Source organism: Neofelis nebulosa, chromosome 14, assembly GCF_028018385.1.
Source record: "Neofelis nebulosa isolate mNeoNeb1 chromosome 14, mNeoNeb1.pri, whole genome shotgun sequence".
NCBI classification, from domain to species: domain Eukaryota; kingdom Metazoa; phylum Chordata; class Mammalia; order Carnivora; family Felidae; genus Neofelis; species Neofelis nebulosa.
The window spans coordinates 12,887,939-12,910,525 of NC_080795.1; the positions used below are offsets into that span (position 1 = coordinate 12,887,939).

Consider the following 22,587-nt stretch of genomic DNA (forward strand, 5'->3'; position numbering starts at 1 on the left):
GACTTACTTATACCTAGTAGAACACTGTTTTAAAGTTGCATTTCAGCTTGCTTCCTAGAAAGCGCCTCTCTATGCAGTTCTCCTAATGTGAAATAAATTTTATTATTGCCCACTAAAAATGAGTATTTCCTCATCTTTATTTACCATAGTAAATTCTGCCATAATGGAAAAAATTGAATTTCAACCGGTCATGACTCAGTTGTGTGCTTTCATTTTATATGAGTAGACTTCGTTGCAGTGAAGGCTGTGCAGGTCCTTTTAGGCTCTTTTAAGGCATTCTGTGCTCAAAGATGTTCTCATACCAATTTTTCTCATATTGGTTAGATCTCAGCAAGTAAACGAACTGTGTTTTTCATCAAACAGCCTGACTTTATGTTACTGCAGAAAAAATAAGCCTGGCTAGTATCTATTTTATAAAAATACGAAATGAACTTACAGGAGAAGTAATTTGAAACCTTGTCAAAAATAGATTTGAATTAGAAATACTGCGTGGTGATATGGAAAAACAATCTGTAAACATATTATCTAAGCCATCTATCATTTGTTTTCATTTCAGTGCTTTACATTTTCTGTCAGGATTAGTCCTTCTTGACGCCAAATTCCCTTCCTAATAAACAGCATTTATGCAATGCTTATTGCTAGTTCTTAAGGACAGGGAACTCATAAAATTAATTGATTCTTCTTAAGTCTCAGACTTAATGCCGGAAAGGATCTTAAACCTGGAGAGAAAGACAAATAATGAGAGAGTAGCAACTGATTATAGACATGGCAATTTTGCAGTATATAAAAGGAAATATTAACATGATTTGGTAGTCCTTAGAAAGTATCAGAGAAATCAAATAAAGAAACAAAAGGTGTGGAAGCATCTCAAGGATTCAATTGTTTGCAAGATAATTTTTCTTAAACTATATTTGTTTCAAGGATCTCAGGGGTGTGTGTGTGTGGGGGGGGTGAGTAATGTAGTTATTTCTTTGTCCTTCATGAAAGCTACCATTCTCTTCAGGTGTAAACAGTTCCCTAAATCAAAAGAAAAGTATCCTGAAACCGGTTTCTAGGATCCTCCAATTTTACCAAATCTAAATACACAATGCAGATGTATTTGCCTTAATACATCTTAATGTATTTGCCTATAATAACACTAAGGAATAGTGTTATTACAATATGCAACATTGTATCAATTAGTCAACTCAAATCATGGGTTAAGTGGTGGGCAATCATGCATACATCACATTAGTATTGACTTGACCCTTTTTACACTGTCATCATTCTGACTCAAAACTATTCTACATTTTCATAAGCACATGACAAGCACTGCTGAGCCTGTACCAAAAAAAAAAAAAAAAAAATCCTAAGAGACTCTGTCATGGAACTTCCTTAGATGGAAAAATAGAGTCTCCTTGTATCATTGCAACAAGATTTTATTAACCTAAAGACCACTGCTAATATATTTGAAATTCTACAGTATGTATTTAAGGAGTACAATACCCATTACACTTAAAAATTGTTAGCATTATATTGTGGCTACAAACGAACTGTCCTGAATATTTTGTAACTCTTCATGGAACTGCTACAGTATTGACTTCATCACTTGATGAACTCATTTCTCTGTTGCAGATCCCTCTGAATTAGAGACAGACATCAATACCCTACATGTTTACCAAAGCTACTCTTCCCAGTGCCTGAAGCATATGAATCTAGTAAAACTTCATGGAAATCATTTCCAAGCATCTGTCTCACCAATTCTATGATTCTATTTTCCCTGCTTCTTTATTATATCCATATTGCACGTAGTTTTTCTAGCTATAACACACAAAAAAAGAATTGAGGAATGCAGCTACCAAATTGGTATCCTTAGAAAAGCATTTGTATAGGGGCGCCTGGGTGGGTCATTTGGTTGGTTGAGCGTCCGACTGCGGCTCAGGTCATGATCTCACAGTTGGTGGGTTCGAGCCCTGTATCGGGCTCTGTGCTGGCAGCTCAGAGCCTGGAGTCTGTTTCATATTCTCTCTCTCTCTCTCTCTCTCTCTCTCTCTTTCCCCCCTCCTCTGCTCATGCTCTGTCTCCCGCTGTCTCTCAAAAATAAATACATGTTAAAAAAATTTAGAAAAGCAGTTGTATAAAAACCCAAGCGCAGATGTTTTGACCACTTAGACATACCCCAAGAAGTTATTTCTAAAGAAAAATTCGCTTTCCCAAATTTGAAAGAATGGAAAGCAAATGTGAGCAGCATGATACAGTGCTTAGGCTTCTACAAAAATAACCAAGTCACGAACAATATTTAGGAAACTGTGCAGAGTACAGACCAGGGTGAGGACTGCTGACCCCTTTTCTACGTGTCCATTCTTGTGACTCGGGCAGTGTCCAGCACAGAGTAGGTGTTACGTAAGTGTTTTCACCTCAGACTCTTTGTGCCCGCTGCTCTTCTGCCTTGGGAATGCTGCAGTCCAAAGGGCTACAGGACTCTTGTGAGCCTAATGGCTTAGCCCCAAGCCCTGCCATCCCTCTCAAGCTGAAATGTTCTTGGTGAGCACTCTATTTGCTCTATGCGTAGGTATGAAATAGCCATAAAGTACTGGGAAGCTGCTTACCTTTATAAGGTAAAGGCTTACATTTGATAGTAATGCAAAAAAATATATAAAATCAATGTCTTTTTGATAGAAGAGAAAATATTTTCGAGTAGTACATAACCTAAATTTTTAGTTATTTTCTTAAAAATAGGTAAGGGCAGCCCTGTGCAGCCAGAAATAGCTAAGGTAAGAAATTAAAAAGCCAGCATAGGAAGACACGGAACTGTTGTATGAATCTGTGCAGTAATCACTTAGGAAATATGGTAGCCTGAGGTAGAGAACTGCATGTAATCAGTACCTATTTAAAACATGAAATCTGACCAATTATAAAGAGAGAACTGTTTACAAACAGTTAAACTCTCTACAATTAGAATAACAAAACTTGAGTTTAGAAAACCTAAACTCTCTACAATTATAATAAGAGCCTCAAAATAAAGATGTGACTTCCAAATCAGAAGGGCATGAGAGACAGAAGAGAATCTATGAATGACATAAAACTAGGATGGAAGAAGGGCACCTGGGTGGCTCAGGTGGTTGAGTGTCCAACTCTTGATTTCGGCTCAGCTCAGGTTCCCAGGGTCACAGGATTGAGCCCCGCATTGAGCTCTGTGCTAAGTATGGAGTCTGCTTGGGATTCTGTTCTCTCTCTCTCTCTCAGTAAAACAAACAAACAAAAACTAGGATGGGAGAAAAGGTTTATCCCATTAGCTAGGTATGCCTGGGTCTTTTTTTTTTTTTTTTTTTTTCCAATTTCCAAGTTAGAAGAGGTTGACTCTAACACCAGAAGTGTGCTCAATATTATTTATAGTTGGTTGGGCATGTGTGCCTGTATGTTAAGGATTTGGTAAATTTCACATAGGTTATTGTGTACTATCAGTTCAGATTGTCATCTAATTCTTAAAAAGTCAAGTCTAAAGTTGAAAAGATCACTTCAAGTATTAAACATATGTAAACTGGACTCTGTTAGACTCAAATTCAGGTTCTCAGAAGGAGCAGATCTTATAAGCAGCAACACACACTGAATTATGCTCGTTCAAGTCTAATTCCTGCTTGTACGTGCACTGTGGCCCATACCTCAGGAGACGAGAGAGGGGGGTGACCGTGACCAAGCACCGCAGTGTGCCCCTCACTCCTTTATTATCTACCTATTGCGTCCAAGCATCAGCATTATGGAAAGATGTGTGAGATCCCTCGGTCCCTTCCCCTTCTGCATTCCCTGATAGCTTTTCCCCTCCCAAACTGCCTGCGATGGTATCCTTATTTCACTCTGGTACACATATTGGCACAAAGGAAAAGGGGAGCACACAGAGTGTGGTTCTCCGGGGTCCCTTCCCCCTGGCCTCTTCTCCCTGGCCTGTCAACAATGCAGGTCTAGATTATTTTCAGCCTGGGCTATGCTGTGGACTCAGAGCGAAAATGCTTTCCATGGCTGAGGCTTACAAAGCAGGTGAGAAGCCCTGGTTTGGGGGAAAAATCTTCACCCGTCAGCAGAAAGCCCCCCTTCTTCCCATCCCCACACTTGGGACTCCCAGTAAAAATGCAAGTTGTGAGGAGGAAGGATGGCTGATTCAGCATGACTGGCAAAACCCTGGGCTGCTTCTTGGCTCTCATCGGCCAGAGTCACAACTCTGCAAATAAATAAGGCACCATGCCAGAGAGACCGGCCAAAACAAAGTCCTATTGGGAGGGCAGGTGGCGAGACCTGATCAATAGTGCAAGGCTGCAGGGGAAGCATGGCAGGCACAAACCACGTCTCCTCAGCCCACCATTTCTCCCATGACTCGCACAATGGCCATCCTAGAAGCCCTCCCTCTAGACAGGCACCCCTCTTCTCAGTTATTCTAGCAGGAATGCTCGGGGTTACTCGCAGTTCCAGAATCAGCAGGTCATAGTCAGATGTTAGGATAGGGAAAGAAGTCAGTGTTACCCTTTGTGTTTCCCCTCTGAGCTCTCACCACTGGGCCCTGCCCTGCACAGAGTAGGCTGGGCATCGGTGCCTGATGGAATCACGCTTTGTGATACCTTCTTTAGAGTCTCTGTTTCTGAACGATTACCAGTCCTCAAGACCATGGTTCTGTGGCTGCTCTGAACACTCTCTGGCTGTTTTCTGAATGGCCAAAAGCTGGAGCAAAATAACCAAGACAGGAAAGTAGTACTTGCCTTCACCTTCCAGGGCATCAGACGGATGACTGACACTGTGGCTGGCTTCCCCGCACCGCGTCTGACCCTCCCTGTTTACTTCCTTATCTCTAACCCTTTCCCTCAGAGAGCCCTGATACAAGGGACTGCAAAAGTTTCCAGCGGTCCAAGCCTGAGGCTGCGAATCTCTGGGCTTGCCAACATCAATTCCTTTCTACCAGAGAGACAGGGAGCAGAGCACAGGAGCCCAGAGAGCCAGCTCACCGCCACATCCCCGTCTATCCCTTGGTTAGGAAGCGTGGTGCCCAAGGCCTCTCTCTTGTCCACCTCCCTCTCTCTACAACTCCCCCCTCGGGGGCATCTGGAAGGCTCCGGAAGGATGGGAAGCAGTGCTCCCTACAACACTTGGAGGAAATTTGTTGGCTCCCTGGTTCAGGAGAATGCAGTCACTGTGTCCTCCTCATTTTGAAGCTGGGGCTTCCTTTCCCCAGATCCACACTCTATTTTCGGGAATATTTCAGACCAGAAAATATTTGGACATTTGTTAATAGAGTAACACATGCTTTTTCTTTTCCAGTTTCCCCCTTTGCAGTTTTTGAGATTTTGGCAGTGTTTCTCATATAGACATAGCAATATTGTCAAGGCTTTATTTTTTAGCATCATGATCTTTTTCTTGAGAGCCAACAGTGGCGAGAAACAATATATGGCATTTAAAGATCAGAATGGAGGAAGGTGAGAACAGAAGTGTGAAATGCTATTTTTTAAAAAACAGCTACACCTGTTTCCTATTCTTACATATGTTAGGCATCCGTTGATGTTTATCCTTACATTGTATTCTTGCTGATAATATAACCATATATTTTTTAAAGTGCTACTCAAGATAATGTGGGCAAATTCCCACAGACAAAAACTAAGGAAATCTTATTTCACATAATTAAACTAACATTTTCTATCTTCCCACTTATAACTTCAGCGTTGTTGCTTTTTAAAAATTTGTTCTCGGGGAGCCTGGGTGGCTCAGTTGGTTAAGCGTCTGACTCTTGGTCTTGTCTCAGGTCATGATCTCATGGCCATGAGACTGACCCCCGCCTCAGGCTCTGCACTGACAGTGCGCAGCCTGCCTGGGATTCTCTCCCTCCTTCTCTCCCTGCCCCTTCCCAGTTCATGCGCTCTCTTTAAATAAATAAATACTTAAAAAAATAAAAATAAAAATTCGTTCTTGATATTTACATGATTATGAGCTTTTTCAGCATCTTTTCTACTGTCTTTTATATACGTGAAGGTTCTGCATTGACAGACCCCACCTTGGGTTCGATTAATTTACTACAGCAGTTCACAGAACTCAGGGAAACATTTTTTCGTACTTACTAGATAGTAACTCAGGAACACACCACATGGAAGAAATGCATAGGTCAAGTTACGTGTGAAGGGGTGCAGAGCCTCCAGCCTCTCTGAGTACATCGCCCTCCCCATATCGCCATATGTTCACCATGGAAGCTGTCAACCCCATTCTTTTGGATTTTTCAAGAAGTTTCTTTACATAGGCATGATTGATCAAAGCACTGGCCATTGGCAGTTGGTTCAACCTCCAATCCCTCTCCCCTCCCCAGAGGTCTGGGGTGGGACTGAAAGTTCTAACCCTCTAAACACATGATTGACTCCACTGGCAACCAGCCCTTGTCCTTAAGTCATCCCACTAACATAACAAAAGACATCTTTATCATTCTAATCCTTAGGAAATTCCAAGGGCTTTGTGATCTGTGAGCCAGGAAGTTCGGGTGAAGAACAAATATAGACGTGAAATATATTCTCCTCATCTGAATGACCAAATACATATTTTTTCTTATAAGTCGTAATATCACAATATGAGTTAAAGCTGTTGCAGGATACAAATGAGATTTGCTCCCAATTACTTAATTCTCCTCTGCCCAACCATTTCCAAGGAAACTGAATATATGTGTTAATCTGTAATCATGGAACATTACCAGTTCTATTCAAATTTTAATGCACACCCACCAAATTTTCACCGTTTGAGATGACTCATTTTCTCTATACTTTACTGCTGAGGTTGTGTAATTAAGATAATAATAAATCATCCTAATTAAATGTTGGAAGCTTAGCACAAACCAGGCAGGTGTGTGTAAGACCCTTTCATGTTCTAACTTCAGAAACAGAGGGATATAGCTCTTCCCTGATTGGGGTCAAAAATGTATGGCTCCTACATGCACTTGGGTGATGGGCAAACAGCATTCAACTAGTAGTACCACAAATCGAATTCAGCCTCTAACTAGCTGTGTTCTAGAACCCCAAGAAATTCATTTGGCCTCTCCAGGATCTATGATCTCATAGGTCAATGGGGGCTGTTATCATGGCGCCCATCTGTCTTCATAATCTAAGGAAAACTATGGAATATCATGAGAAACATGCTCATAGCCATAAAGTTTGCTAGTCAGTTTTAGGGATTGTGTCTAAGACTGTCTGCACCAGAAGATAAAATTCCTTCTTCCTCTTGCATTCTATGATGTTAAGACTTAGTAGCTGATAATGAGAAAGATTTCGTTCATCTTCTTAGTCTATTCACAGGGCTAGTGGCTGAGGATGACGAATGGCAAATGGCTTGTATAGCTATCTTGTATCCATGGCAACTTTGAATACTCTCAACCAGTCTGTGAAAAGAATACTTAAGATATCTACAAGAGATGAAAATGTGGTTATTACTGGTTCAGTGAATTTAATTAGTTTGACTACCTTTTGCACAATATGAAATTTTTCTGGAGCCTACAATGAAATAATTGATAAGAAAGTCCTTTGGAAGCTAGAAAGTGCTATCTATACTACTCCTTCTTAATTTTTATGACATAGATTTATACTATAAAGAGCAAAAAAAAAAAAAATCAATGGCAATATGCTTACATCCCCAGTTTTGACCAAACTCATTAACTAACCTGCTGGGTCTATAGAAGAACAATCTGGTATAGCTAAAAGTTTATCAACCTAAATAAAGAGGTAAACTGAGGCAAGCTCAAATGACCAGAAATTGAGTTTATTTGGGAACAGCAGAGGAACTGCAATTCCATAAATGTGTGACGTTGCAGGCTACAGGTGAGTCTGCTGAGGGTTTGGAGCAGGCTGTATTTATAGGCAAGTTGTGCAAAGAGGGGGATGTCCAGCCAGAGTCCAAGCAGTGAGTTCCATGGCTTGAGAATGGGAAAAGATTCTTGGCAGTTGCCCATTGGTCAGGGGATAAGTCTTGGTCTTCTGTACATCAGACATTTCTGAGAAATCAGTCCCTAGGTTCTTGAGTTCTGTTCTTCTAGGAGGTGCGCGTGCGACATTTTCCATTTCATATAATCAGGTTCCACTTTAGATTGAAGTCCTTTTACAAGTTACCAGGAATTTTTGAAGAAATAAAATATTGGCAACAATATGATTTGTCTACCTTTTCCCTGTCTTACCTTCTTTACTCACCTTCCTTACTTTCAACTTACCTTCCTTAAACATCTCTAGACCGCCCAACATGTCAGACACCGACCTGAGAGCTAGAGTACAGAGCAGGTGTCCTTTAATTCCATAGTTAGCCTGAGTTAACCTATAGATTTGCTGTCAAAAGGTCTAACCTGGGCAGTTGCATCTAGTTCACCCCGTAGGTACACTGTGCAGCCCATTCTACAAACATTGACCAGGTGCCTGCTTCCTGCCAGCTACTGTATCACATGCATGTGGACTTTGTCTTCAAGCAGTTCATGTTGTTTGGAGGGAGCCTGACACGCAAGCTAACAATCACGATAAGATACAGCGACAGTGTGTCCTATCTGTAAAGGTAGGTGGGGAGGGGAGCAGGGAGGGCGGGAGAAGTCAGTTACACTGTGTCCACCAGTGCCATGCAGAACTCATAGGACTCCAGGGCTGCGAGTGAGGTTTCAACAGCACGTTGTTCAACCTTTTCATTTTACAGATAAGAAAACGGAGTCCCAAAGAGGGAGAGTGACTTGTAAATGGTTGAGTAATCAGTTAGTGCAGAACTAGAATTCAGGTTGCCGTCCGGGGTGTCTCCTCAGCAAGGGCCATGTTGCCCCCATTGGGGTGAAAATTGGTTCTTGGAGACAAAAATTTTAGATATTCTAAGGGTGCAGGGAATCCACAGAGGTGGCAGCCAGAGATGTTGGCCAACTGAGTTCCTCGCAGCAGGATCTCTTGAAGGACGAACTGTGTAGTGCATCTTCGTGACTACCACAGGGACCTAATTCTGGTTCATTTTCAACCACCTCACAAGTTAGGTGTCATTATCCCCACCTAAAGAGAGAGAAACATGCTCAGAGAGGCTAAGCAACTTTCTGGAAGTCACACAGTTGGTAAATGGCAGAGATGGGATTTGCACCAAGGCTTTTCTGTTTCAAACATGTCCTCTTTAGGATTTCTGAAACTTTATTGACGTTCTTAGCAAATTCTTAAAAGTAGGCAGGGGAAGCTCTGCATTATCATAGGGCAGAAGGGGAGGAGTCTCGGACTGCACAACTCTACCAACAGGACACAGGATAGAGAACAAATTAGCAGAAACTGAATGTAATAAATTCAGACAGTAGATCATTGGCATTCTTGGATTTAAAATTCATGGTTTTAATCATTTGTGAGACTCCCTGGCTCATAACTTGAAAGAATTTCAAATTTTACTGATTCATACAGCTGAATACTTTGGGGATGGGCATGTCGATATTCCTGATGATCTACTCAGCTGGTGAGAGATGCTCATAGCTGATTTAGCAATTCTGCCTTCGCTTGGCTTTCTTATGCTGAGTCATTGTCCCATATTCAGAAACACTCATAAGGTGAAACCAATTTGATTTCTTTTTGAAAAGTGTCCAAAAAGGAAACTAACTGCTAATGCTGATGACAGAAGTGAAATGCCTGAAACAATTTTTAGCTAACAATGAAAAGTGTGGGATACGCTAGAGTGAAATGTCAAATTTGTCTGTGGAACAATCACACTCTAGATGGGGGCGTCAGGTGGTCCCACAGAGGAATACGAGACACCTGTGACACCATTTCAAGAGGGTGCTCTGGCCTCTGGCATAATTGTTCTCAAGCAACGGAGAGATTTTTAAGAGGCTAAAAAGAGGCCACGTTACTATATCTTATGGGAAATATTAAGGCTTATGGTGGTATTTATGAATTTGGGGTATTCTTGAAGGCCATACACCTGTCTCAAAAAAATAAAATGTTAAGTTCCAGCGTCTACTATAGTGGAGTTTCCTGAAATCTCTCTAGATATCTGTTCCGCCCCCAGTGTTGCCCATTTCGGAATATGGTATACCATTCACCTAGTCCCTCAGCCGCACAAACTCAGCCTCTCCCTTGGCCCTTCTGTTTTGCTCACACCATTTATTTAATTCCCCAGCAAAATCTTTTGACTCTAAATTGAAAGTATGTTCTAAAGCACAGTTCTTTCTGTCACTTCTACCACGATTATTCATTCTCAAATAACCACCCTCCCATAGAAGAGCCTCATGAAGGAATGTCCTTCCTTTAGAATCCAAGGTGGTTGCTGGAAAAGAGAAGCTAGATCTAAGCAAACAGCAAACACCTTTCAATAACTTTCCACTTGACTTAGAATGAATCCAATAGCCTATTCATTGCCTCTAAAGCTACCCATGATCGGGTCCCTGGCTTCCCCTCAGAGTTCATCTACCTACCCCCTGTTCACTCACTCTTTCTCAGTCATGTTGGCTTCTTATCTTTTTGGGTGTGACAAACATGATCCTACCTCAGGGCCTTTGCACTTGCCTGGGACTCTATTCTTCTACATATCCATATGACCTTTCTCTTAGGTCTTCCTTAGGTCTTCACTCAGTGGTCACCACCTGACCTCTGACACAGGCCTTCCCTGACACATCTATGACCTGTCACCCTGCCAATCTCTACTTTCTTATTCAGCTTTACTTTTCTCAGTGACATTTATTACTGTGGCCATTGCATTATATATGTGTATATCTTTCTCCTTATATATTTATTCATTATCTATATCCCAAACAGGAATATAAGCTCCATGAGAGAGAATTTCTTTTGTTCACTGCTTTCATACCAACACCAAAACAAGGTGTGGCCCATAGTGGATACTCAGTAAATACTTATGGAATATCTATGTGAATATCTGGACAGTGTGTGCCCTGCTTTAAACTGGTCATTTAGGATTAAGCAGACACTGGAAAGGAGACAGAGTGTCTGTGGAAGACCATGGTGGGCTTGGTTAGAGGTACCCGTCCTTTTCTGCCCCCAGGTCAACCCAAGGTTCCCCGGCCCTCAGAGGTACCAGACACGGCACGCTGTGCATCAGGTAGCCTGAGCACACTGGTATCCATCCTGATGGGGTGGTTCATGCAGGCAACTGGAAAGAAGAAGGTGTGGGCAGAACTGAGCTGTGTTACAAAGCAGGGGCGGAGTAGATTCACATCCTATTAATAAACTGAAGAATTAAGGTTGTAGAGACTGAAGGGTGAAATCTGCATATTTCTCTGAATGACTTTTGCATTGTGTTATACAAGCAGGCAGATTTTATTCCTCCCTTTCTATTAGAGTTCTATTACTTTCAGGATGAATGTAGAATATTTATATTGCCATTGTTTATTTAAAAAAATGAAAGATGCAAAAAAATAATAAAAAAATAAAATAAATAAAATAAATAAATGAAAGATGCAGGGCACCTGGGTGGCTCCGTCGGTTAAGCGTCTGACTTCAGTTCAAGTCATGATTTCACGGTTCATGGGTTCGAGCCCTGCATTGGGGTCTGTGCTGACAGCTCGGAGCCTGGAGCCTGCTTCAGATTCTATGTCTCCCTCTTTCTGCCCCTCCCCACTCGTGCTCTGTCTCTTTCTCTCTCTCAAAAATAAATAAACATTAAAAAAAATTTTTTTAGAATATGAAAGATGCATTTCACCCTCCGTTGTATAAAATATTAGTAGCTGAAAACAGCACAGACTTAAATTATGTAAGTGGTAGCAAAGTCACCTTTTCCTGAGATAAACATTAACACATCAGAAGCGTACTCTTTGTATTAAGAATGTCTAGTGTTTATCTGTAGTTTGGCAGACAGAAACCATGGACAGCTGAAGAAAAAAATTCATGGTTTAAAGGGTAAACATTAAGCAAAAACACATCAAATTCAGAATGAACTTAAAAATAAGGTGACGATTTTTCATTCAATATGAACTAATCATTTGATAAACTAATTTTGCTTTTTGAAATCTAATCCCACGTGAACTATTTTTCAGTTAACTTCATTTAATTTTCTCAGTTTTCTTTCATAATTATGTGGTGTATATGATTCCCTATGCCAGTCAGATAATACTTTTTAAAAATCTCTTCATTTCTATCACCAAAATATATATGTAGGTAGAGCACAATAAGTCCTATAGAATCTGTATTGAGTGAGTTTCTACTTCTTTGTTCTGAATGTGAGAAGGCTTTGCACAGAGAGTATCTTTGATACTTAGTTTAGCACTCTGGGTACAACAGTAGTTCAATTAATGTCAGATGATTGCTAATACTGAAAAGATATTCTGTCTTTCTGGGCTACCCCTTTTTTCATCCTTTGCGCTAAAGAGAGCAGACTTGATGGGTTAGTATTATGATTAAGAGAAATTCTGGTCAGAGTAAAAGAAAAATGTCAATCGGCTACAGATTAAAAATACAACTGATTTTTCTTTTTAAATAGCGCTGGCTAGGAGACTTCCATTGCTGGAGAAATAAAATGGATACAATTTTCCTAGGAGTCTACTAAATGAGTTGGAAATTTACACACACACACACACACACACACACACACTGCACAGGAATGTTTATAGCAGCTTTATTCATAATTACCAAAATTTGGAAGCAATGGAAATGTCCTTCAACATGTGAATGGGTAGACTATGACACATCCGTACAATGCAATAGTATTCCGTCTTAAAAAGAAACGAACCAAAAAAGAAACAAAAAGAAGTCGGGGGAAACTTTAATGCATGTTGCTAAGTAGCGGAAGCCAATCTGAAAAGGCTACATATTGTATGAGTCTAACTCTGTGACAATCTGTAACAGGCAAAATTGCACAGACAGTACAGAGACAGTACAAAAATTGTTAGTTGCCAAGGATTTGCCTGGGAGAGAGGGGAGATTGAATAGGCAGAGCCTAGGGGGTTTTTAAGGCAGAGAAACTATATTCTATGTAACACTGCAATGGCAGATATGTGGCATTATGCATTTGTCCAAACGCGTAGAATATACAATACATAGAGTGAACCCTAATGTAAACGATGGACTTTGTTAATAATACTGTATCATTATAGGTTCATCAACTGTAACAAATGTTTCACACTAGCGCAAGGTGCTAATAACAGGGAAATGGGGGTGGGGTAGGGAAGGACAGGGAGGGTATATGGGAACTCTCTACTCACTGTTCAATTTTTCTGCAAACCTAAAATCTCTAAAAAATAAAGTCTATTGATGAGTTTTAAAGTTAAAAAAAATGACACAGTGATAAACTGTCTATAATAAATCCAATTCAGCTACAACTATATAGATAGGCTGCAAGTAAGAGAATAAGAATCATGCAAACATTAGTCAGAAAAAAAAATCTTTAGAGCAAAGAAAATTTCCAGAAACAGAGAGGAACACACTGGTAAAAAGATCAGCCTGCCAGGAAGACCTAGCAGTCGTACTTCTGGGCATTTACCCCAGAGGAACGAAAAATGATAGACTAGTCCTGTGTCTCAACGGCAGTGATGGTTACATGAATCTACACACCGTGACCAAAATGGCATACGTGACACATGTACCAGTGCCAGTTTCCTATAGTGACACAAAGTGCAGCCATGTGGACAAACTGAGAGGGTACATGGGACCTCTCTGTATTATCTTTCCAATTTCTTAAAAGTCAGTGATTATTTCAAAGGCAAAACTTGAAAACAAAAAGGATGATGTGGGTTAAGAAAGTGATTTTTTATTTTTTAAATGTTTATATATGTTTGAGAGAGGGAGAGAGAGAGCACAAGCAGGGGAGGGGCAGAGAGAGAGAGGGAGACAGAGGATCCAAAGCAGGTTCCACGCTCTTAGCACAAAGCCTGACGCGGGGCTGGAACTCACGAACCCCGAGATCATGAGCTGAGCTGTAGTGATCCGAGCTGAAGTCGGACTCTCAACGGACTGAGCCACCCAGGTGGCCCATGAAAGTGATTTTTTAAGGTATAGTTTACGTCACCCGAGTGGGTTTTGCCAGGGGTGTCCTTCCAGCTTCTGCTTCATGATCCCCCATGAATCTTCTTGAAGTGGCCTCTGTGAGCTTGGCCAGCCGGTGCTCCGGTGCGTCTGGAATGCCTCATTACTGCAATCTGGCCAGCTGTGGCTCTGTGCTCGTCGTTAAACATTTCTAAGCTGCCCTAGAAAAGTTACTGCCAGAGTGACTTTTCCATCGAAGGTGTTTCTTCTCTTTTGCCTTTTTGAAGAACCTAAGAGATGTGATTTGCCCTTTACTTAATTATTTTTCAAAGGACCTTAGGCGTCCTTTTCTGTTTTCAGTTGATTTGTTTAGTTAAATTTCCCAAAGGAGAGACCAAAAAGGCAGATGCTGAGGACAGGTGCATCAGCATTGTTTCTACCGGTTGGTGGTGAGCCAGGAACGGAATGACCAGGTATTCAGAACGGCTGGGGCATCAAAGGTGACAGGAATGTTAACAGTCAAGACTATGTTTTGATATTCATGGAACAGAGGAGAAAGGCTCCCAAAATTCCATTTGGATTTAACTGAGTTGATTATACAGAATATTGGCTACTCGTAAAAATCACCCTGGAAGCTTTAAAAAAGTAAAAAAAAAAATAGGCTGGGTGGCTTCCATCAGTTGAGCATCTGACTCTTGATTTTGGCTCAGGTCATATATCAGGATCATGGGATCAAGCCCCGTGTCTTGTCGGGCTCTGCCCTGAGACTGCTTGGAATTTCTCTCTCTTCTTCTTCTCCCTCTGCCCCTCTCCCGGGCTCACGTGCTCTCTCTCTCTCTCTCTCTCTCTCTCTCATTCAAATTTAAAAACAAACAAGCAAACAAACAGAAACAAAAAAAATAATGCTCATGTCCTATCACAAACCAGGTAAACTGGAATTCTGGTTTAACATATACCAAAGACACAGGAATATACATGTGTATATCTGTACACCAGATTTCACATATACCGGTGGTATAGATAGTATGTTAATAAGTGGCCTAGAGGGAAGTAAAGTTGAAAGGGGAATAGGAAATGTATGTGTGTGCTTATTGGAGAGGTTGCCAGTTAAAACTGGGTCGTCAGAGAAGGCATTCTTTGCCTGCTCTATTGTTTTCTCTTTCATGAAGCTCCTTCAACATAATACGTAACCCTTAGGAAAGGAAGTCTCGTAATATATCAGTGTCAGTCTGCATTTATTAAGTCAACATTATGAACATAAGGAACTTGTCTTGAGAGTAAATATTTATAAATTGAAATAATTAGGCCTGATTGCTATCTCATAGTTTAAAACGAGCCGGAAAGAAGTGACTCGTTGGAATTACTATTTGCATTAGGTACTCTATACTAATACATGACAATATGTTCCATAGTTCAGAATATTACTTCCTTTCAAGCCTCAGATATCCTGAAAGAGCGAAGTTCACTTGGGGTACACCATTTTCTTTCAAAATATAAAATGCATTGCCTTTTAAGATTTTAGAAATACTACTGGCTGTTGTACAACATTTGGAACGCAAAAGAAAAATTATCAGCCATAATCTCACTGTTAACATTTTGGTTTATGTTCATCTAGTCATTTTTTATCTATATATACATGCGTGGAGTTTTCCTTTTTTTCTTTTATGTTTTTAAAAACATGCTGGGTATGCCCAGCAATCTATAATTATACATTATATATAGTGTATATTTACATATGCTACTTATACTGTAACTATGTAGCATAATTATAAATTATAAGTTAAGACTTAATTAAAATATTTGGAAAAGTAGGTTTTCGACAAAATGGAAGGTTCTGATGCTTTTTCTCTGGTTTTGACTTGGCCATGCACACCCTTGGCTGTCACCAGACCTGGCTGTCAGCCAGCTCTGCCCACGTCTGAAGACTCAAATGTCTACATCTACTCTCTGGTTCCAATCTTGTGATCACCCCTTTTATTACTCTGCTACTCTTGCTGTATCACTCTTCAATGTCATCGATCCTTCCAGGCTCTGTAACTTTTCCGATTTCTTCCCACCAACTCGTCTCCTCAATTCCTGCTTCACGAAGCCTAGATTCTGCAATCCACATCTGAAAGACCGCTCACCGCAGTTTCTTCATTGTGTCCCTTGGTCTCCCAATCATGAGCCAATATAACTAGAAATGTCCGCTTTGCCAGTTTTAACACTGCCAGAGAAAGTCACCTAAGAACGTAGACTGGTTCCACTCCAGCCTCAAACAGGTCCTCAACTGTGTCAGAAATTCTGTTTCAGGCTCTATTAAGGCAACCATTTCAACCCTTCTCTGTCATTCTTAATCTCTTCTCCAACTTTCTCCACAGCCCTTAGGACATGTTTTCCCCACATGTCTCCCAGGGGCTGAGAGAAAACTTTAGTTAGAGGTTTTCTGGAGATGCCTCTAACCGTCATACTGCGTTTGGATGCTTGGCCTGGAGTGGAAAGGAGGACAGAAAAGGTAGCTCAGGTGTCAAGAAGGAAATCAACCAGTTTTCGTTCTATATTTAGAGTTACCGGAGGCTCTGGGTTTCTGATAGACAGTTGGTTCAGGGGAGCCTCGGTGAAGAGCCCCAGGCCCCGTCAGTCCCTTGCAGAGACATGGTTATCTGAGCCTCACAGATACAGGTCCCCGAGTGGATTCAGATCTCCGGTGGTTGTCTCCACGCAAGGGGCCTGGCTTATGGGGTTTTCATTTCTGTTGTCCCCTCTGAGGACGTTCTCATTTTCGTGCTCTGAACGGCCATATAAATGGCACTTGGTGCCAGGACCTCGGGAAGTCCGGTCTGACATAGTACATAAGGCCACAACTAAGACCTCAGATTTTATTATTTTTTATTTTTTTATTCTCCTCTTGATCTTGGTTGTAATATATCCAGTTGGCAGCTCTTAAGAGCTCCTCAAGGGTCCCTTCTGGACTAACAGCCAGTTTTTGCAGTTTTTTTCTGAATATTTGGGGCCAGTCCAGTGACAAATTTGTCTTTTAGAATCGTCTCAGCCTCAGGGGTATTAGGGGAGATAGCTGTATATTTAATGAGAGCCTCCCTTAACCTTTCCAGGAAGGCCACCGGGCTTTTATTTTGTGTCTGTAAGATAGTGGATAATTTAGCGTAATTTAAAGGTTTAACCTTAGACCTCCTGACCAGATATAATTTTTTTTAAGATTTTTTTTTTACAAACTTAATACAACTTTCTTTTGCTTTTAGATTTTGACCTAAGTCTTTTTTTTCTTTAAGAAAAAAGGTATTTCCATTGCTTATATACATATTTTTATATATCTACTCTTTTACATGTAGAGTTTTTAAAATTTTTATTAGTCTTTACTACATTTAGCAGAATTTTAACTCTCAGAAACCTTAGTCATCAGTGAAAACTAAGTAGTAACCAATTATGAACTGTTACATTAGAATTTCTTAGATGGCAAACTATGAATCAATTAAGCACAAAGCATGTTTTTTCAACAGATCCAAATATCTTTGGTTTTTCTGCAAGAAGTCAAAAGCACAGACTTACATCTAGTAATAAGCGCTTTAGTCTCTTATCTCGTTGGATACCCAATGAATTTAATCCCAATTTATTATGTAAGCAAAAACTGTAACGTTTTAGGCTACCAAAGACTTTGACAGCTATGCTAACAATTAGCCATGAAAACTATGAGACAAAGTTAACCATTACTTTAAGTCATCTTTTTGCTAACAAATTGGAACAGAGATAACATGAGTTTATTTGACCTTAAATCTAGGTAGAATGAAAGCTTTTTTTTTTTTTTAATGTTGATAAACATTGTCTATCTCAAACCAACAAACTTAAATTAGCTTAAACACTGAATACGTTTTACTTGGGTCCACGGAAGACACTTTGTTCCCCATGGTTAATTTTTACCTGGAACGTTGGTGGGGACATCTGACATCCGAGGTCTTTGCTCCTCGACATCTAGGGTGGGAGGAGGAGTTGATGGTGCCTGAGGCATTGGGGAGCTAGTTGTGCAGGCCGCCCGCCAGGTGGGGCAGAAACAGGAGGGGGGGAAGGGCAGGCAGAAGAGGCGAGGTGCCAGCAGAAGGCAGAGAAAGAGAATTCCTTGGTTTAAATCTTATCAGGTCAGACAGAGGAGCAGACTCCAGGTTTCTTTTGTTCTGTTTTGTTTTGTTTTGTTCCTCCCCCTCCCCCCCTCCCCCCTCCTCCCCCCCCCCCCCCCCCCCCCCCCCCCCGCGCAGCGCAGTCCATGTCGGTCTGGAGAAGACAGGGAGTTTCCCCGAAACAAAAGGAGTTTCAGCAGCTGCTTGAGAATATTCCTTAAAGTCCCCGTTCTGAGGTAAACCGACCAGAGACAGTTGTCTCTAATTATCATAGTCACTGACCCAGGAAATGAACGAGAGACAAATCCCCACACACAATCACACGGCCACTCCAACCCACCAGCCAGCACCCAGCGCCTTAGAGTTGCGGCTTCGTTCCTTGTCCCTCTTGGACCTACTAGGGCAAAGCTGGGAGGTGATCAGGGTCCCCTTCTGACTCTTAGGGGCAGGTCTGCCAAAACGAACCCGGGCTCTTACCAGTCTGACGGGCGCTCCCTGAGCCGGCTCCTGGGCCTCACGGATTCCGTTGGTGCACATAGGGTCCCTGCCCCAGTGCAGGGCTGGTCTCCTGCAGATCAAAAGGTCTGCTGGCACCAGCTGAAGCCGCCTCTCCTAGGGCCCTGAGGTTCGCATCCCCAGTGGCAAAGGAGGTGGAAACCACTGCCTCTGAATCCCGATGCAAGCCCCCAAGTAATGTAGCAGGATTCTCACACAGTGGTGACACAGAGGCTTTTCTTTCCAGGATGCAGCTGTATTCCTGCCAGCACTGCTTAGTTGTGTTCGTACCCAAAGAACTGAGCCCCGAATGCCACGTGGCATAGTTCTTTATATATTTTTCACTTCTTTGTCTCCCATATATGGTACAGATACAAACATGCAGTCTGATTAAGTGGTCTCATGTTACAAGATCATGAGGGTTGTTGTCATGTACACACACAGCCAGATTACCTTGAGGTTTTTTTTTTTCCTTAGGGAGGGGACCCTACCACAATAACACATTTATAAAAGTAGACCATACACTAAACACAAAAGAAACCTCAAATATTTCAATACAGAGATGTCGTATTGACCATGATCTTTGACCACAATGCAAATAAGGTAGAAGTGAATAACAAAAAAGATACATTACGCATTCTCAAATATTTGGAAGTTAAAAATAACACTGTTGAATAACACATGAATTACAAAGATCACCCGAATACACACACACACACACACACACACACACACACACACACGTGTGTGTGTATATATATATATATATATATCTCAACTTAGCTGGGCTAAAGGGTATCCACGTAGCTGATAAAATACAGCTTTTGTGATGTCTGAGCGGATGTTTCAGAAGAGATTAGCATGTGAACCGGCAGACTGTGTAAAGAGATCCACTCCCATCAATGTGAGTGGGCATCATATGACCCTGTGAGGGCCTGAATAGAACAAAAGTGCAGAAAGGGCAAATTTTCTTCCTTTTCTTGAGCTAAGACATTCATCTTCTCCTCCCCTTGGTCCTAGAGTCCAAAGGTGTTTGGGCCTTTGGACTCTAGGACATGACACTGGTGCCCCCTTCCAATAATATAATGGGAAGATAATATAGAGACTTCCCATATATCCCAAACCCATGTTCCCTTATTATTACCTTCTTATATTAGCATGGTACAATTGCCTCAATTAACAAACCAAATAAGGGGTGCCTGGGTGGCTCAGTCGGTTAAGTGTCCAACTCTTGATTTCAGCTCAGGTTATAATCTCATGGTTTGTGAGACTGAGCCCTTCTTGGACTCTGCAGCACAGAGCCTGCTTGGGCTTCTCTCTCTCCCTCTCTCTCTGCCCCTCACCCACTCGTACTTGCTCTCTCTCTCTCAAAATAAATAAATATTAAAAAAAATAAACCAAATAATACATTCTTATTACCTAAACTTCATACTTTATTCAGATTCTCTAGGTTTTTCCCTAATGCCCAAATATAACATTACACTTAGTAGTCAAATCTCCTTATGCTCCTCTTGGCTGCAACAGTTCCCCAGACTTTCCTTGATTTTGTTGACTTTGACAATGTTGAGAAGTATTGGTCAGGTATTTTGCAGGATGCCCCACTTATGGAATTTGTCTGATGTTCTCTTATGATAAGCCTGGGATTATGGTATTTGGGAGGAAGACTGCACCTAAAGTGCCACTTACATCACGTCACTTCAGTGGTAATTACTATCAACATGAGCTATCGCTGTTGAGGCAGACCTTGCTCACCTACCTGGCTGAGGCAGTATTTGTCAGGTTTCTCCACTGTGAAGTTATACTCTTTCCCCCTTTCGATAGCATACTCTGCCAAAGGCAGTCGCTATGGAGAGCCCACCTTACGGAGTGGGGAGTGAAAATATTATCTAAAAAATGATGCTTTGAGGGAAATTCACAGCTTTAAATACTTCTACTTTAGAAGAGTTGACCATCAAAATTAACGATCCCAGTGTCCATATTTAGAAGTTAAACAATGAACAATAATAAACCTAAAGAGTAGAATAAAAGAGAAAAATTAAGGCAGAAATTGGTACAATGGAAAACAACAATATGATAGCTATCAACTCAACTTAAAGTTGGTTCTGTAAAAAAAAAAAGTAACTAAAATAGACAAATCTCTGGAAACACTGATCAAGAGAAGAAGAGAGAAGACTTCAAACAATATTATGAAAAAACTGGAGTATGATAATCTGTGTGGTGCCCTTCAGCTTCTAGCTCTTGAATCCATCCTTCTTTTCTTCTTTCATTGAAGTTATTAGTATGAACAAAGCCATGTTTTATATTCTGAGTTCATGGATTTTCTTTCTTTCTTTTCTTTCTTTCTCTTTCTTTCTTTCTTTCTTTCTTTCTTTCTTACCACAGTGCTTATGACTCACTTCCCATTAGCCCAGTAAGCAAACAGACTCTTGCAGTCAAGGATCTCGGTTTCAGTTCTTAGCACCAAAACCAGGAGAATAGCAGGTGTCAGAGATTAGGTCTTGGTGCAGGTTGGGGTCTCCTAAAGCAGATGATGGGATGGACACTGGGGAGTGGGATGTTCATTAGGGATCACCATCTATGAAAGGGTGGGCAGGGAGAGATGTCCACCTAGCATGTGGCAAAACTAGCAAAACCTCAGCTGTCCTGGTAGCGAGTTCGGGGGTAATGTTGCCCAGAAGTACATCCTGCACTGACCTAAATGGCCTCACCCTTCTGGATTTGCATGTCACAGTCATTGGATGGATGCAGGCTGTTTCAGGGAGGGCAAAGAGGTTCTCTATTGCCACGGGCAACCCTAAAAGAAATGACGCCTGGGCACTCTCAAAACTTCAGCTTGAAGAAAATGAACAGGATGAGATTAATGCTACTGGATGTCAAGATTGATTATAAAGCCACAGTAGCAAAGACAGTAAGATATTGGCATAGAGATGGGCAGATATACCCTTGGAACTAAAAAGGTTCAAAGAACCTTTCAAATTGCCACCCACATACGGCAATTTGATTTGTGCAAAATGCGATTACGGTACACTGGGTGAGAGAATGGTCCTTTAATGAGTGATGCTGGGCCATGGGCTGTTGTGTCAGTCAAGGTCCAGTGAGGAAACCAGAAATCACACCACTTATTTTAACAGAGACACCTGAATATGAGGAATGTGGTACATAACTTAGGGAATTGCAGTGGCAAAAAGGACACAGGTAGTTACCAGAGAGTGTATGCAGGAGGCAGCTTCCAGTGCTAGGCTGAGTAGTCTGAGAGGAGGGGCTTGTGATTATTAGAACCCAGAAGCTTGGAGGAGAGGTCCATCAGATGGGGTGCGGGGGACCCGGATCTCAGAGGATGGGGTACCAGCTGGCAAGACTGAGTCCTTGCACAATGGGGCTTGTTCTGGAGGTATAGAAATAACTAGAAACCAGAACAACTACTACTGAACAAGGCCATTGCTGTGTTGAGGGTCACTGGAGGAGTGACACTAACAGGCGTAACAGAAAGGAGCACGTTCCTGGTCCCTCTTAAACTTCTAGTCTCCTTCCATGGTGTCTTACTGGTGGGATGGAACAGGAGGCAGGGTGGCAAAAGAGACAGGGGTTCATTGAGTCCCACCCTAACATCACAAAGCAAATAGAAAAAAGGAGGGTTTTTAACCCAGAAAATAGCATTAAGCAATATAGCACCGATATCAACACTAAAAAAATGAATCTGGATCACAACCACATTATACACAAAAATCTATGCCAGAGAGATTTTTAGTTTAATTACAAAAGGAAAAATATAATCCTCTAGAAGAAAACAGACATTATAAGAGAATATTTTCAAGAGATATAGAGACAGTGAAAGCAATAAAATGTTAACAGAGGATGAATCTAGGTGAAGGGCATATTAGTATTTACTGTACCATTTGATAACTTTTTGTGGTTTGAAATTTTTCAAAATAAAAATTTGAAGCAAAAGAAACAGTCTTTTGACTGTGATCAATGACAGTAAAAAGATATAGTCGTATCCCCATTTTCTAAATTACTTCCCAACTGGTTCTACTTCTAGAGACACTATTTGTCAACATGCTTGTTCAATACCAGTGTTAGTACACTTT

The 22,587-nt window shown here is 41.2% G+C and overlaps 1 long non-coding RNA gene across 1 annotated transcript; it reads right to left on the reverse strand.

Moving 5' to 3' along the window:
• Nucleotides 1–7,728: 7,728 nt before the first annotated feature.
• LOC131494936 (uncharacterized) lies at nucleotides 7,729–17,362 on the reverse strand. Its single transcript, XR_009253660.1, has 2 exons — nucleotides 13,939–17,362; nucleotides 7,729–8,999 (listed from the first exon to the last, which is right to left on the reverse strand). It is a non-coding gene; the product is annotated as an uncharacterized LOC131494936 (long non-coding RNA).
• Nucleotides 17,363–22,587: the final 5,225 nt, after the last annotated feature.